Below are 8,523 nucleotides of genomic sequence, written 5' to 3'. Positions count from 1 at the left end.
GTCTGCCCGACCTTGAATCTCCCACTCTCTGTTGCCATACACACCTGTGCCCAGCTCCACACTCCCCTCTTCCCACTCCTCCCAGCATTCTGCAAGGCCCTTGCCCATGTCTTTCTCTACAGCAGCCACCACTTCCACCTCTACGATACAGATGGCACATACAAATTTGCAGTGCTTCCTTTCAAGCCTATCTGACAGTTCTGCTGGACATTTCAGAACCTCAGATTTCGCATCATATTCCTGTCAGAGGCATATCTGCAGCCTAGCATCCCCTCCAGTTCTCTAAGTCTAGATGCGTACGTTTCTATGAAACAAGGCAGATGCAAGATACGGGTCTGTGTGGTAGCATATGTTCAGGCAAATTTGTACCCGTAGCTCATACTCTTGCCTAACTACGAGGACAAACAGCCTGAATACATGTTCTTTGAAATTAAACCTTTGAATAGAAAGTATCTCACCTGTGTAATACACACAATCCACATAAAGTTGGACAGCTTTCCAATTTTCAGTTTGCACCGTCAAATCTTGAACCTTCATACGAACACGTAATTCTAGCCAGAGATAAATTTTTTGAACAATAGTCCTTCTCTACCAAAATTCACTCACATACTTTTCTGCTCAAACCTCACAGCTCGTTCCACTTGGACCTACTCACAATGCAACTAACACTCATAGTTCATCGATATTCACAAGCAGAACGCCAAACAGTAATATGCACTGATCAGATTTCTGCACCAGGCCTATCTGCTCATGACCTAATATTTTTGAATTACTCACTACAGTGCCCATAGAATAAACCTCAAACGTCGACCTTTAGAAATATTATGCGCATTATATTGTCTGAACTTACAGTGGACACACATTTCTTACCAGACAAAAGCAGGAAATAACGTCGACATAAATAAAGTCTCTAATTTCACTGAGAGTCTCAGTAACTTATCCACTAAAGATGCTGCCATAGAAACAGTAAGAGTAATGAGAAAACTTGCGCCCTGACTCACAGTTCATCTGAAACACATCACGACTGTCAGAGACGCAGTGCACAGGAAATACAAGCGAAATCCAACATCTGATAATCACATCACATATAAGCAGTTATGAAACCGTGTAAGTCAGTCCGCCAGGAATGCAAAACTCAGGTATGCCCACTCGCTAACATAGGACTTTGACAGACTTGCTGTACTGTGGAAAAATCTACGAGGCCCAGAAATAGGCAAACCAAAATTTGCCACTAAACCTCTACTTGCTATTGAAGATCTAAATGAGTATTTCGCGACGCCGACTTCTACAGTTGACCAAAACGCAAGGGCACAAACTATCTATTCCCATAATGCACCAGTGATTCAAGAAATTCTCTCTTCAGACGAAGCCCTAATGTGGGCAGGAAGTCAATTGCGTGAATTCGTTCTGCAGTTGCAGGACACGATAATATTACAGTGCAAATGATCAATTTTCCCGTCGTTCCATTGCTGCTGTGGCCGTGCGGTTCTAGGCACTTAAGTCAAGAACCGTGCTACTGTTACAGTCGCAGTTTCGAATCCTGCCTCGGGCATGGATGTGTGTGATGTCCTTAAGTTAGTTAGGTTTAAGTAGTACTAAGGCTGATGACCTCAGGTGTTACAGTGATTAGAGACATTTGAACAATTTTTGATCCATTGCTGCCCAGAACAACGGAAATTTTTAACAATACTTCAAACCTCTTGCACCTTGCAGAATGTAAGCAAGGACTCATAAAACCATTACCAAAGAAGCCATCTGTCTCCTACTACAGGCCCATTTCCATTCTATCAGCCCTATTCAAGGATTCAGAATATATAGTTCACGGACAGATCACTAATTATTTAACGTCACATAACCTTTAAGATAAATGCCAGTCTGGTTTCAGGCAAAATCGCAGCATGTCGACTGCAGTTATAAAAGTGACTGATTTAAAACAAGCCATGGACAAACAGCAGGCGATTATTGTGCTTTTTAGATTTCAGCAAAGCATTCAACACTGTGGACTTTGACATTTTACTTTCTAAACTCAAAAGCCCAAACTTTTCTTCAAATGCTGTAGAATGGTTCCACTCGTACCTTACATTTCGCCAGCAATGTGTAATGATTGGAACAAAAAGGTCACAATGGAGGAATTTAGTACCAGGAATCCCTCAATGATCAGTATTGAGCCAGCTGCTAGGCTCATATGTTAAGTACATCTCAACTGTTCTTTCCAACTGTAAATATCACTTATACACTGATGATCTCCAGCTATATCTAAGGGCAAACCACCATGCCATCCACCATGTAAATTATTCAGTCGCTAACAACAACAACAACCACCATTTGTGAAAAATGTATATTTTTGAGTTTTGGGCATAATGCAGCATTAGAACGTCATGTAAGAAGATTTGATACCCGGTATTTCAGTCTTAACATTAGTGCTCAATTAACATTGGAATCACATGGAATGAACCTATGCTTTTTGTTTTAAAACAATGTAGATCTTTAATATGAGAAACATTCAATTATTAAAAGGACAGACTGATAAAGAAAAAGTGTATTTTTACCAGACGAGACTTACGAATTCTCAACATAATCTCCACCAATATTAACAAGTTTATCCCAATCGAACTAATTTTTTAGTACCTGATGCAACATCTCTAGTTTTTTGTGCAATATTCCCCACAAATTCTTGTTACATACTTCGTCTTTTGGATTCTGGTTCAAAATGTTGAAAAGTTTCATCATACATTAAAATCTCATCCATAACGTTATTTCAAGTCTTCACACTCTGAATCTTGGTTCATTGTGCTGTTGCATTAACTGTTTCAGAACCCACATTGCACTTGTGGTGATGTACTTGAGCTTGTTAGTGATAACGGTATGAGCTATGCTGGCATCTACTGGAACTGCTTTTGCCGTATGTTCTATTGTTATGTCTCAGTATTCATGAATAATGTCGTCAATGCCAGTTTCAAGCGAAGGAGTTGACACTTTAGATGGCCAGCGAGAACGTTGGTAATCAGTTACTGAGGCTCGTCCGTTTTTAAACTGTTCTACACACTCAAAAAATGACACAGTTCATACAACTTTCATCACAAAGTAAAATCATTCGAGAAAAGTTTTCCACCTTCAGAAGAAAAATAGAAAAACATTGAACATTGCCCAACTAATGTGGAAACTAAACAGTCACGCCATTGTTGAACGCAATATTAAGGTGGTGCACTTGTGCTACAACAAAATTATGATCCAATCTTATATGGAGTTCAGTGGTCTTGGGGCTTGACACGAGGTTCATATACATAGGGTCTTGGTTCAATTGCCACTTACAGCGATCGTTTTTAATAAGCACTAGTAGATCCTATTCACCCCAACTTATACCATATGAAGAACATAAAATTTCACCACAGTACCAAATTCACATTAAACGTGATGTCCCTTTCCTACTGGCTAGAGGTTATATTACACCATGACAGAGGCTAAGTGGCAGCATGCAGAAACTGTCACCAGTAACATTTCTTAAACTAGTATTTTTATTAGTTTAAAAAATCAAACGCAATGTAAGGTCACACGCCACTTATTCTATCTTATTTCAGCTTCAGATGGTGAATACATTGGCTCCAGATTGGGATTAGAACTTGGATCTTCCCTTTCGCAGGATTTGATGCCTTCATGTTGTAGCGCCATCAGTTCACTGTTTGCTCAAGATTCCAAACTCCTCAAGGTCACCACATACAGCGTGTGTCAGGTTATGAATCCCAGCTCGACACAAAATTTTTATAATTTCCTTTCAGGCTTTAGCATGAGCACACCTAATTTTTGTTGGAAAATTATTTTGATTTTTTTATCTCACCTTAGTCGTGTTCGATAACAGTATGTGAGTTTCGACACCCAGAGAGATAGACCTTTTTCTCACATTATTTCAAGTACACACACGCCACTCATAGCTACTAGCGAAAAACAATTCGATAGTTAACGTGTCTGTGTGTATTCAATGACGACATGTGCAGGGTTCAATTAATAGTCAGCACTGCACTCTTCGTCACGTCATTTCTAGTTCAGACATGCACATGTCTCACCACTGGTGAAAGAAATCTATATTTATTGCCTATTCGTGGCTAGAAGACACCAGCGAAAGGTTCGAATCCTAGAAAGTAGAAATTATTCATTTGTCACGTCGTTGCGATTTCAAACTTGTGTCAACAGACGAGAAAATTTCAGATCTGGCATTTGATTGTGCTTACATAACAACCAGATTAGGTGCTTAGGTCGAAACGACGTCAAAATGGCTGTGAGCACTATGGTACTTAACATCTAAGGTCATCAGTCCCCTAGATCTTAGAACTACTTAAACCTCACTAACCTAAGGACATCACACACATCTATGCCCTAGGCAGGATTCGAACCTGCGACTGTAGCGGTCGCGCGGTTCCAGACTGAAGCGCCTAGAACCGCTCTACCACACCGGACGGCGAAACGACGTCCAACGCATACATTATGCCATTTAAAGTTTATTACTGGGGAATGAAGCCCTATTTAACATTTTTCGTTGTTGGTTAACAGAGAAAGGTTGCTGGATGGGAGTCTCAGTCCAGTACAGAAATATTTGTCATGTAATTTCAAGTTCAGATTTACAAACTGATTATGACTATAATTGTGGTGTGTAAAGTCTCTTTTCAGTCCATATCAAGAACAAAATAGTTCATAATGCCAATTGAAGTACAAACACATACACAACTAGTTTCTCATTTATAACTTCCATTTATAATATTACTTTGCATTGGATAACAATTAAGATAGGTGGTTTTCGAATTATACCTAGATCAAATGCCATCATGAACACAGTGAAATTACTAGTTTGTTTATTTGTCCATATAATCCCTTTTTTAGTACATGTATCTGTCATAAAATATTTGACAGAAACCCTTTTCAGCTATCGATTTTACAAACATCAAACATACATCATTTAAAATTTTATACAAAATCTGCAGCATTAATAATTACAAATTTGGTTAAATACTTATATTTGTGACTTATTTCTACAATTAAAGTTATAAATTACATTTTGTCTAGTGTAAGATACTGTGAGATTGAGTAGTAGCAGTTTCGCAGAAGGTAGGCTGTCACAGACTAAGTTCTGTAGTTCAGGAAGAGATTTTGTCTCTTGGCAATCTGTTGTATAGTTTAGTTCCTGCACGATACACACCTTTCGGGGATAATATGGTGTTACAATGACTAACATGTATGGCACGGTCTAACCTGGTACTATAATCATGAAAACTTTTGTTGTGAGAAATAATGCTTTCTTTTCTCAGTTTACGTTTCTTGACATGGATGACTGCTTCCAGTATATAAAAGCAGGGGAGAGGTAAATTCTTTAGTTCTTTAAAGAAATGTTTGCATCGTTTCCTGCTGTTCACTTGTTTCATTATTCTTATAATTATCTTTTGTTTCCTGAAAACTTATGGCCTCTTGTACAATTCCCCAGAAAATCTTCCTGATCTTCAGTATTGAATGTACACGAGCAAAGCATACCCCCCAAACTGTTTCTGCACTAGTATTGTTGCAATGAATTCTTACTACATAGCTCATTTTTGCTAGTTTTGAATTTAGGGGTGTGATATGACAGCTCCAGCTAAGATTTTCCTGGATATGAATCCCCAGAAATTTAATTTTGGTGACAGCACTAATGTTTTGGTTGTCTATACATATTACTGGTTGTGCTGCACTTTTATTTTCCTCTGTGTGGAAATTCATGAGTTTTTTGGGGGGTGGGGGGTGAGATTAACTACTAGCCTGTTTCTGGCAAACCATTCACACTTCTTTTGTAATATCATTTGCAGAGGCAGTAATATTTCCTTCAATCAATAGATTAATGTCACCTGCAAACATTACTGGTTCAGAATCTCTATTGTGTAATGGGAAATCATGAAAGTACACAAAAAAGAGAGGGACCGAAAACAGATCTCTGTGGAACACCATGACTTAATCCACATGGTTCTGAAAGGCGTACCTGGAGTTCATTTCCTTCCATGTACTTAATTTTAGTTACCTGAGAGCGGTATTCCAAATATGATTTAATCCACTAATTTGACACACCTCTCTCACACCACACAATTGAAGCTTTCTCAGGAACAATGATCGATAACATCAAAAGTTTTTGTTAGGCCCAAGGCTGCATGACAGACCTCCCGTCCCAAACTTCGGCCCCGCGGCAGCATGTAACAAAATGCTGTGTCAGATTGCAGCATTCATGTAGGGGCAGCATTCTGCTGATCGATATTTTTTCACATGCGCTACCAGTGTTTGTCACCTAATACAAACACACATACAAATATTTTCTTCAATGATGTTGCAAACCATTTGACTGCAACAATTTTTATTATGGTTCAGTATTTTATACCAGTCTGATATATTTTGACATATAAAAAGGTTACTGTACTTGAAAATGGCCTATGGCCGAACTCGGGATCATATAACAATCAAATAAAAATTATTACTGTCAAATGCAGTAACGTCATTAAAAAAGTTACTATGACTATGGTTCCAGCCAAAATAAAAATTACACACAATCAGATTTTCAAAATTAACAAGGTAAAGCAAACTGCACAAATGTTATGTGTAAAATATCGAGTAACAACGTTACCTCTATTTTTCGTGCAATATAATGGAAACCCCCAATATCACTGTCATCTGATTGGCTCTCTCTCTCGTCACGACCACACAGTCTTCAGTATCTTCACTGTTGCTGTCCTCATCACCTAATAAATAAATTACAATATTATGAACAGATGCTTCTCTTACACCTTCCTCTATGTTTCACCTTGTAATCTCTTTCCACACATGGTTCACGACGTCCTTCCAATTTTTGTAGTTATTCGTGTGACAGCCTCATTTAGCAGCCTCTCTGTGACTTGCAACGTAAAGGTTTTGTTTCGCTCCGCACATCTGCTTTTATTTGAGCCCAAATGAGTTCATTTGCTTTGTAATATGGTGGAAGACGTGTAACTTTGTGGCTGTAGCTCTCTGCTAATGTATCAATCACATAATGCGTCTTCTGTGGCTTGTATCATTTCACTAATTCCAGAAGTTCCATTTTCTGCATTTTCTGTTCAAAGCCTATTTCATTATTTTTCAACGAGCTGACTATTACATCTCTCCTTGCAGTAGCCATTGGTGCCTTATTTAATTATTCAAAATAATATGGCGCATTGTCCATTACAAAAACACTACCAGAACTGACGTTTGGTAGTAAACGAGTAACGAACCTGCTAACTGAAGCAATGAAAACTTTAACAGTAGATTTACTTTCATCTTCTGCTGACCAAAATTCAGATGTAACAATTTGAGTTTCTTTGCAAGATGAAGCACTTCATTTTCTTGTATGGAATGAAGCTTTTCATTGTATTCTCAGCATACTTTTCTTCCACTACCACCAACTTTATTCTTAAATGTAGCAAACAAATCTCTAATTAACTTTATTATATGCCATGGATCAAAAATATGTACATTATTACCTGAAACAGGATGAGCTGCAATAGTTAGATCTAGCTCCTTGGCCATTGCAATATTTGTTGAAAAGCCATCGCAAGTGATAGTTATACAGCCATATTTTCGTCATGTAACACTGTAATGGCCATTTCAATAATGGTCTTCTCCCAGGCAGAAACACCGTCAAGAAGTACTGTACAGGGGTTGTCCAATGGTCAATGACACCAACTGGCATAACAACAAAACCCTCTTTACATTCAGATTCCTCTATTGCTAATGTTGTTGGAACACACCCAAAATTAACATAGCCCTCAAATTCAGTGCCATCTCACTCAGTACACTTCTTCATTGACATTTCATCAAAACATTAACGCACAAAATATATCTGGATACGCGCTTTTATAATTTAGAAATTTGCTGTAAATCCCAGCAAATGTTTAATAGAGTTGTATCATCATCTACATAATGTGCGTTCATCTGGCAATAATAAATGTACTGTGAACATACAAGTAGGCAGCTGGAGTTTTGAAAGTTTAAAGTTATAGTAAATGGTTTTAACTTTTTCAGGATACTGTTGTGCTCCGATTTTGCTACAATCTAGTATTTCCAACAACATGTCACTATGAATGGCGTTAATTATATCATTTTATCGTTAAACTTTTTCACTTTCAGTTGTTCCAAAATATTTGCCAATTCACAACTTTCAGCGTCTGTATTGAACTTATTCTTATAAAGTACAGTTTTTCCCCACCTTCCTTTCAATCATTCGATAGTACTTTCCTTTGGATCGTACTTTCCCTTCAATTTCGTTCGAGTTGACGGAAATGAATGACGTTTCTTAAATGTAAACAGAAAAAGGCATTTCATTTTCACAGACGTTCTGAACAGCCTTGACTTCATTTTTTGGCTTTCGTTGTTTCCTTTCCTTAGTAACCTGGAAAAGATACAAGCACACAATTATATACACTGATTGCAGTATTTCCACAGTGTAATGCGTATTTCCACATATATAACATGACTTCTAGGACAAAAAAAATGGTTCAAATGGCT

General features: G+C 37.9%; 1 long non-coding RNA gene across 4 annotated transcripts in view; it reads right to left on the bottom strand.

Annotated features, from left to right (window-relative positions):
* The window catches only part of LOC126297411 (uncharacterized), a 51,301-nt gene that overhangs the window by 8,484 nt on the left and 34,294 nt on the right, over nucleotides 1–8,523 (bottom strand). For all 4 annotated transcript variants that reach the window (XR_007552520.1, XR_007552519.1, XR_007552518.1 and 1 more), the window contains one exon: nucleotides 6,629–8,407. This is a non-coding gene — a long non-coding RNA (uncharacterized LOC126297411). The remainder of the gene's footprint in view (nucleotides 1–6,628; nucleotides 8,408–8,523) is intronic.

Source organism: Schistocerca gregaria, chromosome X (genome assembly GCF_023897955.1).
Source record: "Schistocerca gregaria isolate iqSchGreg1 chromosome X, iqSchGreg1.2, whole genome shotgun sequence".
NCBI classification, from domain to species: domain Eukaryota; kingdom Metazoa; phylum Arthropoda; class Insecta; order Orthoptera; family Acrididae; genus Schistocerca; species Schistocerca gregaria.
Note: the sequence above shows the minus strand (reverse complement) of the source record. Positions and strands in the feature narration are given on the sequence as shown.